The sequence below is a fragment of the Mobula birostris genome, chromosome 4 (genome assembly GCF_030028105.1).
Source record: "Mobula birostris isolate sMobBir1 chromosome 4, sMobBir1.hap1, whole genome shotgun sequence".
NCBI lineage: Eukaryota > Metazoa > Chordata > Chondrichthyes > Myliobatiformes > Myliobatidae > Mobula > Mobula birostris.
In genome coordinates this window covers 126,592,921-126,614,124 of record NC_092373.1, presented here as the reverse complement: position 1 = coordinate 126,614,124, position 21,204 = coordinate 126,592,921, and the positions used below count along the sequence as shown (strand labels likewise).

General features: G+C 41.7%; 1 protein-coding gene across 6 annotated transcripts in view; it reads left to right on the top strand.

Moving 5' to 3' along the window:
- The window catches only part of LOC140196016 (E3 ubiquitin-protein ligase MARCHF1-like), a 606,033-nt gene that overhangs the window by 153,705 nt on the left and 431,124 nt on the right, over positions 1-21,204 (top strand). The window contains exon 2 of one of the 6 annotated variants that reach the window (XM_072254708.1): positions 16,138-16,246. The exons of the other annotated variants lie outside the window; for them this stretch is intronic. The gene's annotated coding sequence lies outside the window, so the exon portion shown is untranslated. The remainder of the gene's footprint in view (positions 1-16,137; positions 16,247-21,204) is intronic. 6 annotated transcript variants of the gene reach the window in all.

Here is a 21,204-nt window from a genome sequence, read left to right as displayed (position 1 = left end):
CAGTTAAAACCAGGTTAAACATACATATCTCTATAACATCGACAAAAAAGAATCTGTAAATACTGGAATATGAATTAAAAAATAACTTGCAGGAGGAACCTAGCATGTTGAGCAGCAGCTGTGGGGAGGAAAGAAGTTGGCATTGTATCTCATCAGTATCTTGAACTGCACTCAAATATTCACTATTATTCCTCATTGTATGCTGTGAAACACACAGTTCCCTTCAGAGTTAATTATAATTTATTTATCTTTTAATAATCTTGGACCTGGCTGGAGGCGTAGTGGCATCAGTGTCGGACTTCGGGACGAAAGGTCCTGGGTTTGAATCCAGCCAGCCGGCTCCCTTGCACACTTTCCATCCGTGCTGGGTTACGAGCTGGTGATCTCTTTGGAAACTCACCCGGCAGAAGGCAATGGCAAACCACTGCTGTAACTTGCCTCGTACGTGATTTCCCAATACGTCAGAGAGGTGTGGAGGGAAATCGTCCGCTAACCGGAGAAACTCCAGATGTGACGTACCTTTCCTTTCTTTTAATAATCTTGACACTATTGGAGAGGATGTTTCCTGTGGTGGGGGAGTCTAAGACCAGATGACATATCCTCAGAATAGAGGGATATCCTTTTAGAATGGAGAAGAGGAGGAATTTCTTTAGGTAGAGAGCAGTAACTATGTGGAATTCATTGCAACAGGTGGCTGTGGAAACAAGACATTGGGTATATTTAAGGCAAAGATTGATAGATTCTTGATTAGTCAGGGCATGAAGGGATACGAGGAGAAGGCAGGAGACTGGGACTGAGAGGAAAAATGGATCAGTCATTATGAAATGGCTGAGCAGACTCAAATGTCCAAATTGCCTAATTGTGCTCTTATGCCTTATGGTCTTATTGCTTCAGCTACTTAGAACTTTCCTCACTAATTTCTTCAATAAATGGGTGATTATTCAGTCAGGGGCACTTTTGACTACTTGAAATTCTGAAAAATTAGATTTCTTGAAACTCTAGTTTGCTGATATTATAACCCTTATTTTAGGCTCTGGAGTGAAGACTAGATCTTGGCATTGATCAGCCTCTAAGAGAACTTTTATATTTTACGCTGTTTTTTTCAGAGTTTTCACAGGTGAGTGTCATTACCATCACATGATCAACATACTGAATTAAATTTAAAATGAAATGACAAAGATTTCAAAGTCAATCCTGCAAATAAAAACTATGCCCTTTAATAAATTTGTTTTAACTCATTTTTAAGTACACTCAGTATATTTTTTGAGACACATTTTCTTAAGCATGTTAATATTTTTCTTGGCCAAGTCGCTCACTCGCTAACTCGACTGGATAGCTCGCTTGTAAATGTAATTTAAATATTCAGAAATAAAGTGAAGTTATTTATTTATTAGTTAAGCACTTAAATTGTAACTTGTTTGGTAATGACATGTAATAAACATAGATCAGGAGGTATAAATCTTTAAATTACTCACATTTCTGGATATCAAAATGTCAGTCTTCTGTCAAGTAAGCCACATGCTCCTCTGTCACTTCTCATTTCCATGACAACCACAAAAGCAGCTGTTTGAAAAGCTTGATTGGTCTCTAAAATGTGCTGCTGCCTGTTGGTAATGACAGAAGTGCTGTGGACAGCAGTTATTTGTTATATAAAAAAATGTACAAATTGTATTAAAAAAACCCGCATGAATATAGCATGTCTTTTAAAATTTCTTGTGAGAAGGTACAAACTAAAATTTTATTACTTTATTTTGAAGACAAAGTTACAGAGTCTGGGTAGGGGACAAACCCAAAAGAGTGAAATTCTGGCACATTCAAGTTTTTAACTCACTTCAAAATTAAGAAATATTATTTATGAAACATATTGAAAAAGTTTAGTTATTATTACCTATCTTTTAAAACTACAGTGCTTGTTTTGTAAAAAATATTTTTTTCTTGACAATCTAACCCATGGACAGAAATGTTACCCTAATTAAAGAATCACCCAAATATAGTATACCTCAATAAATTCTGACTCATTCAGTCTCGTGATCCACAGTGATCTTTGCAGAATGCTTGCAGTAACTTATTCATTCCTTAGTTAAAGTTTACTCTGTCCTGGCACAATAAACGGAGTTTACTGCAAGCTCAGACATGCTTCTAGGCTACTGCATATCATTCGGTCACATCTCTCTGAAGTTGCCAGTGGCTTCTCCTATGGTTGGGATTAAAACTTTTCGATGTTGGTATTGACTAGGTGGATAATTTTCAAATTTTCAAATTTTAGTTCCTATTGTATTTTTTTAACAAAACTATTGATTAGTTAGGATTTTCATTCCCTTATCCCAAATGTAAGCAAACTACTTGGAAGTTAAAGGCTCAAAGCTCAAATCTTGATCTTCTCGATCTTAATTTGAATTATCAATGAGTGTGCTGGTGCATTTGGAAGACAACTTTGCCTTGAGCCTCGCATTATCCAGATCCATTTTTTTTTACAAAGGTAACAAGGACACAGGTACATGCAATTACAAGCCCACCACTTCAGTTACTAAACATATTGTTGAACAACAGACTGAAGCTATCCTGTCACTGGTTGCTGTGCCATTAGGGATAGATCAGATTCATTTTACTGATAGCATTGGCATAATTGCAAGTGCTACCAATTGGTTTGTTTTCAGAAAGTATTAAAATAATGATGCTTGATGGATTTGAGAGAGACATTTCACTAAAGTTGCAGGCCTTGCAACAAAACCAGTATCTTCATCAGTTTGTTTTTTAATGCATGGATTAGAAAGAGAAATTCATGCTACTATATCCTTTGGAGAGGAAGTCACTCTTGCTCATTCAGAGCAATGGGCAAGCTTTGTGCAGCCCAGGCATTTCTACAGTCACGACAATGTTTATAGGTGCAGATTGCAATTTCCCAAATTTCACAGAAAAGTGGTGAAATAACTTGTTCTGTAACTATAAAATTTGTTTTCTCATTATCAGTCTGCTTAATGTAACAATGCAATAGGGAAACTATCTTTGTAGTCTTAATTATTTATTTTTATTGAGTAGCAGCCTTGCCCAGTTAAAGATGACAATTTTATGGGGAGAAGACCTGCCCAGCCTCGTGTCTATTAAGGTCAATCTGGTAAAATCAGTTACTCCAAAATTAACTTCAGATGCTGGAAATATGAAAAAAGACTGGAAATATTCAGCAGGCCAGGCAGCACCTTCATCTAATCAAAGATTCCAAATCTGAAATATTAGCTCCGTTTCTCTTTTCCACAGATGTGGCTTGAAAACCAGATTCTACTTTCACTAATAGATCCATAGATAGCAACTGCTACTGTTTAGATTTCTGTTGCTCCGTGTTGTTTCCATTGACCAGTACAAGTCACTCGGATTCCATGTCACAAACATAGACTATGAGACATAGGAGCAGAATTAGGCTGTTTGGCCCATCGAGTCTGCTCTGCCATTCCATCATGGCTGATCCTTTTTCCCTTTCCTCAGCCCCATCATGGCTGATCCTTTTTCCCTTTCCTCTCCCATAACCTTTCATGTCGCGTCCAGTCAAGAACCTATCAGGATTTGCCTAAATACACCCAATGACCTGGCCTCCACAGCTGCCTGTGGTAATAAACTCCAGAAATTCACCTCCCTCCGGCTAAATAAATTTCTCCGCATCTCTGTTTTAAATGGAAGCCCCTCTATCCTGAGGCTGTAACCTCTTGTCCTAGACTCTCCCACCATGAGAAACATCCTTTCCACATCTTCTCTGTCTAGGCCTTTCAACATCTGAAAGGTTTCAATGAGATCTCCCCTCATCTTTCTAAATTCCAGTGAGTACAGACCAAGAGTTATCAAATGTTCCTCGTATGATAACCCTTTCATTCCTAGAATCATCCTTGTGAACCTCCTGTGGACCCTCTCCAACGCCAGCACATCTTTTCTTAGATGAGAAGCCCAGAAGTGTTCACAACACTCAAGGTGATGCCTCACCAGTGCCTTTTAAAACCTCAGCACCACACCCCTGCTCTTATATTCTAGACCTCTTGACATGAATGCTAACATAGCATTTTCCTTCTTCACCACCGACTCAAACTGTAAGTTAAACTTCGGGGTGTTCTGCACAAGGACTCCCAAGTCCCTTTGTATCTTAGATTTTTGGACTTTTTTTTCCCACTTAGAAAATAGTCTGCATATTTATTTCTACAACCAAAGTGGATGACCATGCATTTCCCAACACTATATTTCATTTGTCACTCTCCTAATCTGTCCAAGTCCTTCTGCAGCCTACCTGTTTCCTCAACACTACCTGTCACTCCACCAATCATTTCAAGACTTGGCAACAAAGCCATCTATTCCATCATCTGTATCATTGATATACAGCATAAAAAGAAATGGTCCCAACACCAACCGTTGTGGAACACCACTAATCAATGGCAGCTAACCAGACAAGGATCCTTTTATTCCCACTCACTGCCTCCTGCCAATCAGCCAGTGTTCTAACCATGCCAGTAAGTTTCCTGTTACACAATGGGCTCTTAACTTGGTAAGCAGCCTCATGTGTGGCACCTTGTCAAAGACCTTCTGAAAGTCCAAATGTACAAACTCCACGACATCTCCTTTATCTATCCTACTTGTAATCTTCTCAAAGAATTCCAACAGATTCATCAGGCAAAATTTTCCCTTAAGGAAACCATGCTGACTTTGTCCTATCTTGTTCTGTGTCACCAAGTACTCCATCACCTCATCCTTAACAATTGACACCAACATCTTCCCAACCATTGAGGTTAGGCTAACTGGTCTATAATTTCCTTTCTGCTGCCTTCCTCCTTTCTTAAAGGGTGGAGTAACATTTGCAATTTCTCAGTCCTCTGGCACCATGCCAGAGTCCAAGGACTTTCAAAAGATCATTACTAATGCCTCCACAATCTCTACTGCTACTTCTTTCAGAACCCTAGGATGCAGTTCATCTGATCAGGGTGATGTGTGTACCCTTAGGTCTTTCAGCTTTTTGAGCACTTTCTCCCTTGTAATAGTAACTGCACCCACTTCTCTTCCTTCACACACTATAACATCTGGCACACTGCTAGTGTCTTCCACAGTAAAAACTGATGCAAAATACTCATTTAGTACATCTGCCATCTCCTTGTCCCCCATTATTATTTCTCCTGTCTCATTTTCTGAAGGTCCCATATCCACTCTCATCTCTCTTTATTTTTTACTTACTTGAAAAAGCTTTTACTATCCACTTTGATATTCTTTGCTAACTTGCTTTCATATTTCATCTTTTCCCTCCTAGTGATTCTTTTTGTTGCTCCCTGTAGGATTTTAAAAGCTTCTGAATCCTCTGTCTTCCCTCTAATTTTTGTGTTGTTGTAGTCGCTGTGTTTTGTTTTTACATTAGCTTTGGCTTCCCTTGTCAGCCATGCTTGTACTATTTTGCTATTTGCATATTTTTTCTTTTTTGGAATACATCTATCCTGCACCTTCCTCACAAACTTGGGTGAATTGTTCTCAGGTAAAGGCATTAAAGTCATATAACCCAAAGTTATGTTACTCAGCAAGTCCAGGGATTGGAGACTTATGTGAGTCTGGGGTTCAGGCCCATGATCAGCATGTTCTGCAGGGAATACTGAAGTTGTGAGTCCAGAAGTCAAGGCCCAAAGGTTGAAGCCCCTGGATCGGTGAGTCTGGAAGTCAAAGCCTGATGATTGAAGACACTCGATCAGTGTGTCCGGATGTTAGAAGTCCAATATCTTTGAGTTCAGGCCTGGGACTGGAGGTCAGAAGACTGCAGGTGGCCTGTTCTGGGGTTGGAACATTGTCCGTGTGTGGGTGGGTGAGTGGGAGGGTGGAAAGGGGCTTATTTTGCTGCTGTTTAAGTTTGGTTGTGTTGATGCTGTTGTTTGCTGTTGCTTGTATTGTTCTGCTGAACATTCTGGACATACTACGTTGGCACTGGAAGGTGTGACCACACTTGTGGGCTGTCCACAGCACATCCTTATGTTGTGTTTTTTGTTAATGCAAACAGCACTGAATGTTTCACTGTATGTGTGATAAATAAATGAATCTGAACTTATTGAACCCAACTTATTAACATTTCCAGGTGAAGGAGATGGTTAGGCAACCCCCCCAACAATCATGCTGGCCATAATAGTGCCAGCAATTTTAAACATAATTGGTTTTCTTACCTGTTGTGTGATTTGTCGCCTCTGAAAAGGTTGTGATGAGATCTCATAAATTGGGATGATGTACAGAACTGGTAATAAGAATTTCAATTATATTGGCTCAGTGACCATGGAAACCACCGTCACAATCAATATTGAATAAAGCCAGTGATGTCCTTGCTGTGAGCTTCATACTTTCTGATACTGTTTACTATCCAATCTCTGATGTCCATCAAGCAGGCTAGGCAGCCAATTGCAGTGAAGGATTCTCACAGCAACACATCAAGAACTAACCTTTTAAATATTTAATAGCGCATGAAATAAATATTAGAATATACACATATAATTAAGGTAGAGGCTAAATTATCATTAATTTTTAAATCTATATCAAACAAGAATGAAATTTGAAATATTTATTACAATCTATTTAGAAAAAAATGGTTTCCAGGCTGGAGTGCTCATTTATCAAAAAATATTACTGAAACATATTTATACCCGGAACAGGGTATTGATATTGGTTTGCTATTGTCACATGTACTGACATACAGAGAAAAAGAACATTTTCAAGATATTTTGGTTGATATGCATCCAGATATCTTGTTGGTTCACTAACAATAGTCTGCAGGTGAGAGTGGAGAATGGCAAACAAGAGCAGGAAATTGATGACTGCATCTTTTAGATGGTCACATTTAATGCACATCTACTTGTTCCAGATGTCCTATCAGTTTTCTTCTGTGAAATCAGTCAACTCAAGTAACCTGCTTAGTACCCTTCGTAGCCAATGTTCCTATTCTCCACATTGATTGCATTTTGCTGGTGAAATAAGGAATATGTGGTATATGTAAATATCCTTGCTTTACATTAACTATTGATTTGAATTGACTTTATTACTCACATCCTTCATATACATGAGGAGTAAAAATATTTATGTTACATCTCCATCTAAATGTGCAATGTGCAATTTATAGCAATTTGTAATAAATAGTATGTACAACAGGACAGTCAATACAACATAAAAATACAATTGTATTGGCATGAATTAATCAGTCTGATGGCCTGGTGGAAGAAGCTGTCCTGGAGCCTGTTGGTTCTGGCTTTTATGTTTCAGTACCGTTTCCCAGATGGTAGCAGCTGAAACAGTTTGTGGTTGGGGTGACCCAGGTTCCCAATGATCCTTCAGGCCCTTTTTACACACCTGTCTTTGTAAATGTCCTGAATAGTGGGAAGTTCACATCCACAGATGCGCTGGGCTGTCTGCACCACTCTCTGCAGAGTCCTGCGATTGAGGGAAGTACAGTTCCCATACCAGGCAGTGATGCAGTCAGTCAGGATGCTCTCAATTGTTCCGCCGTAGAGAGTCTTTAGGATTTGGTGACCCATACCAAACTTCTTCAACCATCTGAAGTGAAATAGGTGCTGTTGTGTTGTCTTCACCACACAGTTGGTATGTACAGACTATACGAGATCCCCGGTAATGTGTATGCTGAGGAATTTAAAGCTGTTCACACTTTCATCCCCAGATCCATCGATGTCAATTGGGGTTAGCCTACCTCCATTCCTCCTGTAGTCCACAACCAGCTCCTTTGTTTTTGTGACATTGAGGGAGAGGTTGTTTCCTTGACACCACTGTGTCAGGGTGATGACTTCTTCTCTGCAGGCTGCCTCATTATTGTTTGAGTTGTTGTACTTAAGGTGTTGTACTTTAATGCACGCAGCATAAGGAATAAGGTGGATGATCTTGTTGTACAGCTCCAGATTGGCAGGAATGATATTGTGGCCATCACTGAGACCTGGCTAAAGGATGCATGTCTCTGGGAGCTGAACGTCCAAGGATACACGGTGTATCGGAAGGATAGGAAGGTAGGCAGAGGGGGAGGCGTGGCTTTATTGGTAAGAAATGATATTAAATCATTAGAAAGAGGTGATATAGGATCGGAAGGTGCAGAATCTTTATGGGTTGAGCTAAGGAATAGCAGGGGTAAAAGGACCCTGATGGCAGTTATTTATAGGCCTCCAAACAGCTGCAGTGATGTGGACTACAAATTACAACTGGAAATAGAAAAGGCTTGTCAGAAGGGCAGTGTTATGATAATTGTGGGGGATTTTAACATGCGAGTAGATTGGAAAAATCAGGTCGGCACTGGATCTCAAGAGAGAGAATTTGTAGAATGTCTGCGAGATAGCTTTTTAGAACAGCTTGTTGTTGAGCCCATTAGGGGATCGGCTGTACTGGATTGGGTATTGTGTAATGAACCGGAGGTGATTGGAGAGATTGAGTGAAGGAACCCTTAGGAGGCAGTGATCATAACATGATTGAGTTCACTGTGAAATTTGAAAAAGAGAAGCCGAAATCTGATGTGTCGGTGTTTCAGTGGAGTAAAGGAAATTACAGTGGCATGAGAGAGGAACTGGCCAAAGTTGACTGGAAAGAGACACTGGTGGGAAAGACGGCAGAGCAGCAGTGGCTGGAGTTTATGCGAGAAATGAGGAAGGTGCAAGACAGGTATATTCCAAAAAAGAAGAAATTTTCGAATGGAAAAAGGATGCAACCGTGGTTGACAAGAGAAGTCAAAGCCAAAGTTAAAGCAAAGGAGAGGGCATTCAAGGAAGCAAAAATTAGTGGGAAGACAGAGGATTGGGAAGTTTTTAAAACCTTACAAAAGGAAACCAAGAAGGTCATTAAGAGAGAAAAGACTAACTATGAAAGGAAACTAGCAAATAATATCAAAGAGGATACTAAAAGCTTTTTCAAGTATATAAAGAGTAAAAGACAGGTGAGAGTAGATATAGGACCGATAGAAAATGATACTGGAGAAATTGTAATGGGAGATGAGGAGATGGCAGAGGAACTGAACAAGTATTTTGCATCAGTCTTCACTGAGGAAGACAGCAGAATACCGGACACTCAAGGGTGGCAGGGAAGAGAAGTGTGCGCAGTCACGATTACGACAGAGAAAGTACTCAGGAAGCTGAATAGGCTAAAGGTCGATAAATCTCCTGGACCAGATGGAATGCACCCTTGTGTTCTGAAGGAAGTAGCTATGGAGCTTGCGGAGGCATTAGCGATGATCTTTCAAAAGTCGATAGATTCTGGCATGGTTCCGGAAGACTGGAAGATTGCAAATGCCACTCTGCTATTTAAGAAGGGGGCAAGGAAGCAAAAAGGAAATTATAGACCTGTTAGTTTGACGTCGGTGGTTGGGAAGTTGTTGGAGTCGATTGTCAAGGATGAGGTTACAGAGTACCTGGAGGCATATGACAAGATAGGCAGAACTCGGCATGGATTCCTTAAAGGAAAATCCTGCCTGACAAACCTATTACAATTTTTTGAGGAAATTACCAGTAGGCTAGACAAGGGAGATGCAGTGGATGTTCTATATTTGGATTTTCAGAAGGCCTTTGACAAGGTGCCACACATGAGGCTACTTAACAAGATAAGAGCCCATGGAATTACAGGAAAGTTACATATGTGGATAGAGCATTGGCTGATTGGCAGGAAACAGAGAGTGGGAATAAAGGGATCCTATTCTGGTTGGCTGCCGGTTACCAGTGGTGTTCCACAGGGATCAGTGTTGGGGCCGCTTCTTTTTACATTGTACATCAACAATCTGGATTATGGAATAGCTGGCTTTGTGGCTAAGTTTGCTGACGATACGAAGATAGGTGGAGGGGCCGGTAGTGCTGAGGAAACGGAGGGTCTGCAGAGAGACTTGGATAGATTGGAAGAATGAGCAGAGAAGTGGCAAATGAAGTACAATGTTGGAAAGTGTATGGTTATGCACTTTGGCAGAAAAAATAAACGGGCAGACTATTATTTAAATGGGAAAAGAATTCAAAGTTCTGAGATGCAACAGGACTTGGGAGTCCTCGTACAGGATTCCCTTAAAGTTAACCTCCAGGTTGAGTCAGTAGTGAAGAAGGTGAATGCAATGTTGGTATTCATTTCTAGAGGAATAGAGTATAGGAGCAGGGATGTGATGTTGAGGCTCTATAAGGCGCTGGTGAGACCTCACTTGGAGTACTGTGGGCAGTTTTGGTCTCCTTATTTAAGAAAGGATGTGCTGACATTGGAGAGGGTACAGAGAAGATTCACGAGAATGATTCCGGGAATGAGAGGGTTAACATATGAGGAACGTTTGTCCGCTCTTGAACTGTATTCCTTGGAGTTTAGAAGAATGAGGGGAGACCTCATGGAAACATTTCGAATGTTAAAAGGCATGGACAGAGTGGATGTGGCAAAGTTGTTTCCCATGATGGGGGAGTCTAGTACGAGAGGGCATGACTTCAGGATTGAAGGGCACCCTTTCAGAACAGAAATGTGAAGAAATTTTTTTAGTCAGAGAGTGGTGAATCTATGGAATTTGTTGCCACGGGCAGCAGTGGAGGCCAAGTCATTGGGCGTATTTAAGGCAGAGATTGATAGGTATCTGAGTAGCCAGGGCATCAAAGGTTATGGTGAGAAGGCGGGGCAGTGGGACTAAATAGGATAAAATGGATCAGCTCATGATAAAATGGTGGAGCAGACTCGATGGGCTGAATGGCCTACTTCTGCTCCTTTGTCTTAAGGTCTTATAAGGCCAATCAATGTAGTATCGTCAGCAAACTTAATTAGCAGATTGGAGCTATGGGTGGTGACACTGTCATGTGTATACAGAGAGTAAAGGAGGGGGTTTAGGACACAGCACTGAGGGGCACCTGTATTGAGGGTGAGAGAGGCAAAGGTGAGGGAGCCCACTCTTACCATCTGTTGGCGATCTGACAGGAAGTCCAGGATCCAGTTACATGAGGCAGGGTGAAGGCCGAGGTCACTGAGCTTCTTGGCGAGCCTCGAGAGAACTATGGTGTTGAATGCTGAACTGTAGCCCAAGAACATCCTTCTCACATAAGCATCCTTCTTCTCCAGATGTGTAAGGACAATGAGTAGAGCAGTGGCTATTGCTTCGTCTGTTAATGGGTTGTGTCAGTAGGTGAATTGTAAGGGGTCCAGTGTGGGTGGTAGCATGCTGCAGATGTAATCCTTGACCAGCCTCTCAAAACATTTGCTTATTATTGAGGTGAGTGTGACATGACGCCAGTCGTTCAGACATATTACCTTGGTCTTTTTAGGTACGAGGAGAATGGTGGATGTTTTGAAGTAGAACTTTAATTTGAAATCATTCTTTTTATTTATGGAGCTGTACCCTACTTATTTTCTCCTTCTCCCTGTAGCTTCAACTCATTTTCAGACAGTGCAATTCCTTGATTAGTTTGAAAGACAGCATTTGATGAGGGATGTTGTGATGTAAAAATAAAAATTGTTCCACACGTCTCCTTTGATCTTACCCCCTTAACCTTGAATGAATGCCCTTTATTATTAACAATATCAGTCCTGGGAAAAAGATACCAGCTATCTATTCTAGCTATAGCTCTCATAACATTATAACCTAATATCAGATCTTCCCTCAGTCTCTATCACTCCAGAGAAACCAACCAAAATTGTCCATCTTCTCCTTGTGTCACATGCTCTGTAATCCCAGCAGCATCTTAATAAACCTCTTCGGTACCCTTGCTAACACCTCCACTTCCTCCAATAATGGGCAACCAGAAATGAAGTACTCCAGATGTAACTTAGCCAGAGTTTTAAAAAACTGCAACATGACTGCGTAACTCCTGAACTCAAAACCTCAACTAATAAAGTTAGGTATGCCATTTGCCTTATTTACCACCCCATCAACCTGTTTAGCCACTTTCAGGGAGTTATTGGCTTAGACCCCAATATCCCTCTCTCTACGTCAATGCCTTTGATAGTCCTGCCATTAATTGTGTACACACCCTTTACATTCGATCTCCCAAAGTGCAACACCTCATACTTGGCTGGATTAAGTTCCATCCACCATTTCCCTGCCCACATCTGCAATTGATCTACAAGGCACTGTATCTTTTACCAGTCTTCTACACTATCCACGATACCTCCAATCTTTTGTATATCTGCAAATTTACTAACTCGCCCGCTTAGGTATATATATATATATATACACTCAATAGCCACTTAGTAGGTACTGGAGTAGAATCTGGTGTGCTGTTCTTCTGCTGTAGCCCATCCATTTCAAGGTTTGATGTGGTGTGCATTCAGAAATGCTCCTCTGCATACCACAGTTGTTATGAATGAATATCCATGTTTACTGTTAACTTAGGCCAGACTGGCCTTTGTTCTCTCACCTCTCTCATTAACTACTTTCCCTTAGTGCTTCAGTGTCTATTGCAAAGCTTCCCAACCTTGTTTTATGCCGTGGACCAATACCAATAAGCAAGCGGCCCATGGACCCCAGATTGGGAACCTCTGTTGGCTGTTCTCTAGTATAATCTAATTTCAGCATCCTCATCTTTAATACTCGTAGCATTAAAATAAACATCAGTCCATCTCATTGTGTTTGTTATGTTGCTCTTGCCCGTCTTTCCGTATAAACAAACTAGTCATGAAATCTACCTTTCTCAATCCCTGACTTGCTGCTATGGTTCCCATGCTGCTGTCAAACATGACAGTAAACTGGGCACCAAATGGAAAGCATGAAAGTTGGATCTGTTGGGTAAGAGCTACGGAAGGACTGACAATGGGGCCAGGGTTCAGTGACTGTGGACACTTCCATGTGGTGAGAGCACCACATAAGCCTGAATTCGTGTGAGTGGCCAACCCATGCAAAAGCACTGCCGTGTCTGATTCCAAACCCCATAGTGTTCATTACAGTCATGATGACCTTCTCTCTGCTCTGTGATGACTATCCCACCTTACCAATGAAATCCTTCTTCTTGTTGGGCCCTTAGCTCCCAGTGGAGCATTGGCCATTGGTGACCTCTCGCCTTCATCGTCCAAAGTCGATGGTATAGTTGGAGTTCATCAATTGTTTTTGTAATCACTGTACAGGGGATTGGCCTATAATAGCTCCACCAGAGCCTTGTTGGCTGGCCCTACCTGTTTTCACTTTTCACGATGGGGGCTTTGAGAGGCAACCAATGGAATTCAGTGACGAGTTCCTTCCCCTGTCATATCTGACACCTCATCCATAAACAATGCCTTATTTCTGCCCCCCACCAACCCACTCCCCTCTCCCCACCATCTGTCTTTCATCCTGTGTTCTAATGATGGGATTGATTTTTCCAGGATACTTTCCGATCAGGAAATAGGGAAACAAATTTTAAAACAGCTCCTGTCATTAAATTGAACTGCAAATCCTCCATTGTTCCTCTAACTGCTCCTAAACATCATGGGAGAGATATTGCTATAGGCCTTCTAATATATTAGCATAATCTCAATGGTAAATTGAACATTTTTTCATCTATTCTTTAAAATGTTTGAAATATTTTATGAATAAAGCTTGTATGATGTCTTTTTTGTGTGTAGAAAGCACATTTAATGGAAATAACGTATTTGAATGAGAGATACTAACAATTTGCAAGGATCTTCAAGGAAGCAGAAAATACGATTATGTAATGCCACTGTGATTTTCCCGCTGGCTTGCTTGCAGCAGTGCTGTGGAGATTATCTTTTAACTTCAGGAAACTCCGCAAGAACCCTTGAGGGTTGGCAAACCTAATGTGAATGCATGCCATAGCTGAATACTTAGACACCTGACACGAGGAGGAGCTCCATCAAGAATGCTGATGCTGGCACTGAAGGTGCAAACTGATAGAACAGGATCCTCACATTTCTGCTTGAAGTATAGCTGTTGAAACCACATTCCATCTAGGATTACTGAATCAATCTTCTAATAATTTTCATTCATAGAGTTCAGGAATGTTACCTGTCAGCAATTGGTACGCTTAGAAGAATTTCAGGATTTCTCATTGAATGTCAATTGTCTTTGAGGCTGACAATAAAAGGTCCTGGTGTGTGCTAGGGTAAAGAGCAGAGCAATTTGTAGTCTGCAAGCATTTGAATATTAATATTATAAATTCCTAATTGACCAGTGCTCAAACTGACTGTACGAAAGTCATCACTTCCAGCTTGAATAATGGTTATTCACTATGTTCAGTCACGTTCAAACAGGAATGGCCACCTTAGGGAATATGCAACTCACTCCTACTGCTTTTCTGAAAATCTTTGCATATTACTAGTGTCTCCCATTTCACTGCATTATTTCCATTAACTGTGATTTTTTAAACACACTGTGCACAGCTTATTGATAAAATATTTCACATTAACTTCCTTCTATTTTCTATTGCAAGTTAAAACATAATTTATAACAGCTAATCTGTTAGTTAAAAATTGATGTGCTTCTGCTCCTGGTTGTAATGAAGCAGTCAGCCAGTGGCACAATTAATTTGTTGTAAAGTGTTGTAATAAACAGCAGTTAATTTAAAATTTAAATGAAACCGGTATGCAGCATATAATCATGTTGAAACTCATTTTAATATCTTGTGTTTGGCAGGATTTCACCTTGATGGGTTTTAAACTGTGCCTGTCACAATAGTTCACTTTGCTCTTTAGCTGTTAATTTTTGGCAATGATATGTACACTGCCTCTTTCATTTTGGTATCATTCCACATGCACCTTGTTTGTTTGCTATGACTTTGTGAACTGCATGCATACCGGTTTGTGTCAAATATGATTTATTTTTTTTTACCTTAATAGCCAGGTAATTAATGCACGAGTCTCATAGTTATGTTTTCAGTCACAAAAATTGATGGCTACAGTTCATCTCAAACTAAATTTGTTAAACTGCCTTGGAACTGGGGTTAAAAAAAAAGATCAGTGCAGTCAGTTCTTCAATTAGTTTCTGAGCTGGAAATGTGAAATGTCTCATTCAAATTAATTTTTATTTCAGTAAAACTGCTCTTTCTGGAAGAATGTTGTGTACAATCAAACAATACAACCACCATTTTGTAAATTGGTGGTATTTTTAGTGAATTTTATGATTTGTACAATCAGAAACACAACCATTTCATAAACTTGTGCATATTTTAGTAAGTTTTAAAAATCATTGTCTGACACAGGAAACTTTATATGAATTTTTGTAGATTTGGCTCTTTACAGACTGGAGCCTGTTATTTGTGGTACATTACAGTTTGCCATTGATTATGAGCAAGGTGACTGAGACCCTTCAAAGCCAGCTACTATATCATTCCTTCCCATCAGTAGGCAGGGAGAACTCTTGGACTCACCACAGTTGCCTATCTCACAACACGGTGATGTGCCATTGGCTGAAAACAGATCACTTTACAGGTGCCTCCCATATGAACAAGTCACCAAGGAGTCATGCAGGTCAACAACTGACAGCAGTCATGCGCATAGAAATTGGACGCATTCACAATTTAAAGTACAATTCACATGTGAAAGCTGTTCTCTGTACAATAAGTCACACTAGCTATCATCATGAATTTGGTCTGGGCACTTTCATGCATTCTTTAGCATGGATGTTCTTTGTACTTCATCAATCGCACACCTAATGATGCCGTAAGCTACTTAGCCTCCATTGATGGCGGAGGCCGAAGCAGCCACAGAGGTACGGCCTCCATTGCTACTTCAGAAAGGAACTAGGAGTGCATCACACAATGCTCTGGAAGGAGATAGCAATCATAAGGTCCACACTGATGCATTGATAACTTACACAGTGCATCATCTTGGTCCATTAGTTAGTGTTAAGTGAATTCATCACTGCATATGTTTGAATTGTTCTGAGCTTCAGGCCTTGATCACTGATACTTTGAACAACCTGCAATCCAATGACTCAGGACCCTTTTGAACCAGCCCAATTACCTACTATGTCTCAATGCCCATTCACACAGAAGATCACTGTGTTGCTCTCTTCACTGCCACTTTCCACCATTTCTTCTTCACCCCCACCCCCGACCACCATAGTAGCATTTGTGCTGTTGAACTGTGGCTGTAGTGGGAATGACTGTTCAAGTGCTGATTTGCTTCTCAACTCTATTGGAAGCCACTGGCAATATAGGCAGATTAGTGTGAGATCTGGTATGTGTGGAGCCACTTCTATGATCTCTTTTTGCACTCTTTCAGGTGATCAGAATGGCCATTTGTGTTATGTGGACTACATGTTTAAGAAATAAAAGGGGGTGAAATCCATTATACTGGATCAGGCATGTTGAACCACCACAGCAAGTTAAAGGTCAGTCATTTAGCAACATTAGCTACTCACTAACAACTCTCCTTGTGTAGAGCATGCATATGATAAGCATGCTTCAAACAGAATGTGACAGGGCAATCCTTGGGATGCTGAAAAATAGCTTTCATTCTTTGGACTGTTGAAGAAATCCTGCAGAGTCCAGGAAATAGTTGTCAATATAAACTGGGTAGTGCACAGCCTCACCACTATGAGAAGACTGCACTCTCCACAATGAACAGTGAAGGATCCAAATCATGAGGAGGGATCCCAGAGCTTGCAGTCTCAAGTTCCCATGCGCAAACAACCACTCATCTTACCTTCCACCCTTCCACCTACTGCTGAGTAAGGCAAGGTCTTCTTGGCCTCAGTGCAAAAAAATAAAATTAACACAAGGCATTCCATACCAATTTTACTACATTGCTCTCAAAAATCAATTAATCCCCCTGGTATATCCCCTTAAACACCTGTCTTTTCAATATCTTGCAGTTATCATTCCTCATGTTCAGTTCTTGTCCAGTGGCTACAGATTAGCTGACTATCAGCGATGGAACCTGCAAATGAATTGGCTTTTGACTGCATTAAAACTGCTAGGAATTGGTTGTCTGTGAAGAGCAGGCTGTCTATAATTACGGCTATCTGTACTATCAGGAACTAGTGCTCATGTTATCAGGTGTTGTTTTCCTATAGTCTTTGTTCAGAAGTGGCTAATTGCAAACTAAAGTAGCATAGGGATTACATTACTAGAATAAAACCAAATTCTATACTATGCATCCCTTTGTGGGAGCTGTGAAATTCAAATAAACTGATTGCATTTTAAGTTATCCAAACCACATTCCCTAGACTCTTTCACATATCTATATGTGGTGGGGAAGCGGGGGGGGGGGGGGGGGGGGGGGCGGTGGGATAATACCAAAACCAAACAGTGATGCTTTGTGGTGTATCTGAAAAAAATTGGTAAGGGTCAATTAGGTTAGATTGGTTGTGTTTGCCATGTGTACAGTGAAATGTGTAACTTGTGTTGGGCTGTGCTGTGTGGCGATGCTTCTGGCATTAACGTAACATGCCCACACTTTTACATACCCTACCCATAGGTCTTTGGAGTGTGGGAGGAAACCAGAGCACCTAGCAGAAACCCAAGTGGTCACAGAGAAAATGTACTATCTTCTTACCGACAACAGCAAGAACTGAATCCTAACCTTACAGCTGGCATACTGTAAAGAATTGCTGCACAACTCTGCTGTCCCTTTGGAGCATTGACAGATTTCTTTAACCTCCTGACAAAGTAGAGAAGCAGAAGCATTGGTGAGCTTTCTCTCTGTGGTTGGACCAAGATCAGCTGTTGGTGTTCACTCCTAGAAAGCATTAGACCACTGATAGCATTTCTTTCACCATTTGGAGAGATAATTGCAGCAACTGAATCAGAATCAGATTTACTATCACTGCCATATCTTGTGACATTTGTTAAATTTACAGCAGCAGTACAATGAAATACATAGAGAAGAAACTGAACTACAGTAAGAATATGTACATCTATTAAATAGTTGAGTAGCGCAAAAAACTGAAACAAAAAATAGTGAGGTGGTGTTCATGGTTCAATGTCTGTTTAGGAATCGGATGGCAGAGGGGAAGAAGCTGTTCTTGAATCACTGAGTATGTGGCTTCAGGCTTCTGTACCTCCTACCTGATGGTAACAATGAGAAGAGGGCATACCCTGGGTGGTGGGGGTCCTTAATGATGGACACCGTCCTCCTAAATGACCATTCCTTGAAGATGTCTTGGATATGACTGAGGCTAGTACCGATGATGGAACTGACTAATTTTACAAGTGTCTGCAACTTCTATCTTGTGCAGTAGCACATCCCCCCCCCCCCACCACCACCACTAGACATTGAAGCAGCCAGTCAAAATGCTCTCCACGGCACATTTGTAGAAGTTTCTGAGTGTTTAAGTTGACAAACCAAATCTCCTCAAACTCCAAATGAAATATCACTGCTGTCTTGCTTTCTTTATAGCTACATCAATACGTTGGGAGCAGGTTAGGTCCTCAGAGATATTGACACCCAGAAACTTGAGTTTGCTTACTCTCTCCACTTCTGATCCCTATGAGGATTGGTTTGTGTTCCTTCGTTTTACTCTTTCTGAAGTCCAGTCAGCTCTTTGGTCTTGCTGACGTTGAGTGCGAGGTTGTTGCTGTGACACTACTGCGCTAGCTGGTATATCTCGCTCCTGTACGCCCTCTCGTCACCACATGAAACCACCACGGTGGGTGTCACAGCTGAACAGGTGAGAAGACAGCTGAAACATCTCAACCCAAGCAAGGCTGTAGGACCGGATGGTGTCAGTACCAGGGTGCTCAAAGCCTGTGCCCCTCAGCTATGTGGAGTACTTCGCCATGTATTCAACCTGAGCCTGAGGCTCTGGAGGGTTCCTGTATTGTGGAAGACATCCTGCCTCGTCCCTGTGCCAAAGACACCACACCCCAGCGGCCTCAATGACTACAGACCGGTGGCATTGACCTCCCACATCATGAAGACCCTGGAGACACTTGTTCTGGCTCTGGCCTATGGTAAGGCCACACATAGATCCCCTCCAGTTTGCCTATCAGCCCCGACTAGGAGTTGAGGATGCCATCATCTTCCTGCTGAACCGTGTCTACGCCCACCTGGACAAGCCAGCAAGCACTGTGAGGGTCATGTTTTTTGACTTCTCCGGTGCGTTCAACACCATCTGCCCTGCTCTGCTGGGGGAGAAGCTGACAGCGATGCAGGTGGATGCTTTCCTGGTGTCATGGATTCTTGATTACCTGACTGGCAGACCACAGTACATGTGTTTGCAACACTATGTGTCCAACAGAGTGATCAGCAGCACTGGGGCTCTGCAGGGGACTGTCTTGTCTCCCTTTCTCTTCACCATTTACACCTCGGACTTCAACTACTGCACACAGTCTTGTCATCTTCAGAAGTTTTCGGATGACTCTGCCATAGTTGGATGCATCAGCAAGGGAGATGAGGCTGAGTACAGTGCTACGGTAAGAAACTTTGTCACATGGGGTGAGCAGAATTATTTGCAGCTTAATGTGAAAAAGACTAAGGAGCTGGTGGTAGACCTGAGGAGAGCTAAGGTACTGGTGACCCCTGTTTCCATCCAGGGGGGTCAGTGTGGACATGGTAGAGGATTACAAATACCTGGGGATACGAATTGACAGTAAACTGGACTGGTCAAAGAACACTGAGGCTGTCTACAAGAAGGGTCAGAGCCGTCTCTATTTCCTGAGGAGACTGAGGTCCTTTAACATCTGCCGGACAATGCTGAAGATGTTCTACAAGTCTGTGGTGGCCAGTGCTATCATGTTTGCTGTTGTGTGCTGGGGCAGCAGGCTGAGGGTAGCAGACACCAACAGAATCAACAAACTTATCTGCAAGGCCAGTGATGTTGTGGGGATGGAACTGGACTCTCTGATGGTGTCTGAAAAGAGGATGCTGTCTAAGTTGCATGCCATCTTGGTCAATGTCTCCCATCCACTACATAATGTACTGGGTGGGAACAGGAGTACATTTAGCCAGAGACTCATTCCACTGAGATGCAACACAGAGCATCATAGGAAGTCATTTCTGCCTGTGGCCATCAAACTTTACAACTCCTCCCTTGGAGGGTCAGACATCCTGAGCCAATGGGCTGGTCCTGGACTTATTTCATAATTTACTGACATAATTTACATATTAATATTTAACTATTTATGGTTCTATTACTATTTATTTATGGAGCAACTAATGAAAACCAATTTCCCCCGGGATTAATAAAGTATGACTATGACTATCTGAGATTCTGCCAATGGTTGTATCATCAGCAAATTTATAGATGGTATTTGAGCGATGCCTAGCCACACAGTCATGGGTGTAGAGGGAGTTGAACAGTGGGCTAAGCACACATTCCTGTGGTGCACCAGTGTTGATTGTCAGTGAGGTGGAGATGTTATTTCCAATCCGCACAGATTGTGGTCTTCTGGTTAGTAAGTCGAGGATCCAGTTGCAGAGGCAGGTACAGAGGCCCAGGTTCTGTAGCTTTTCTGTCAGGACTGTAGGGATAATGATGTTAAATGCTGAGCTCTAATCAATAAATAGCATCCTGACATGGGTACTTGCTTCGTCCAGATGCTCCAAGGCTGTGTGAAGAGCCGTTGAGATTGCATTTGCTGTAGACCTATTGTGGCGATAGGCAAATTGCAGTGGGTCCAGATCCTTCCTGAGATGGGTGTTGATTCTAGCCATGACCAACATCTCAAAGCATTTCAGCCACATAGATGTAAGTGCTACTGGACGATAGTCATTAAGGCAAGTTGCACCTTTTTTTGGGCTCTGGTATAATTGTTGCCTTTTTGTAGCACGTGGGAACTTCCAATGGTAGTAATGGGAGATTGAAAACATCTTGTATACCCCCGCCAGTTGTTTGGCACAGGTTTTCAAAGCCTTACCAGGTGCTCCATCAGGCTCTTCTGCCTTGAGGGTTCACCCTCATGAAAGACAGCTTGACATTGGCCTCAGAAATAGGGATCACAGGGTCACTGGATGCTTCAGGGATCTTCATAGCTGCAGTTTTATTCTGCCTTTCTAAGTGTGCATAAAAGGCATTGAGCTCATCAGGTAGTGAAGCATCGCTGCCATTCATGATGTTAGGTTTTGCTTTGTAGGAAGTAATGTCCTGCAAACCTTGCCAGAGCTGATGTGCATCTGATGTCACCTCCAGCATCTCTCAGGATTGTTTCTTGACCTTGTAATAGTCCTCTGCAAGTCATACCCGGTTTTCTTGTACAGGCCTGGGTCATCAGTCTTAAATGCCACAGATCTATCCCTCAGCAGACTGAATGGGAATGTGAAAGTTTTCCACATTTCCCTCGAAGCCACACATCCACCTCATTTCTGGATTAAAGTGCTGCAGCTCCCTACTCAGCAGAATTGTGGGAA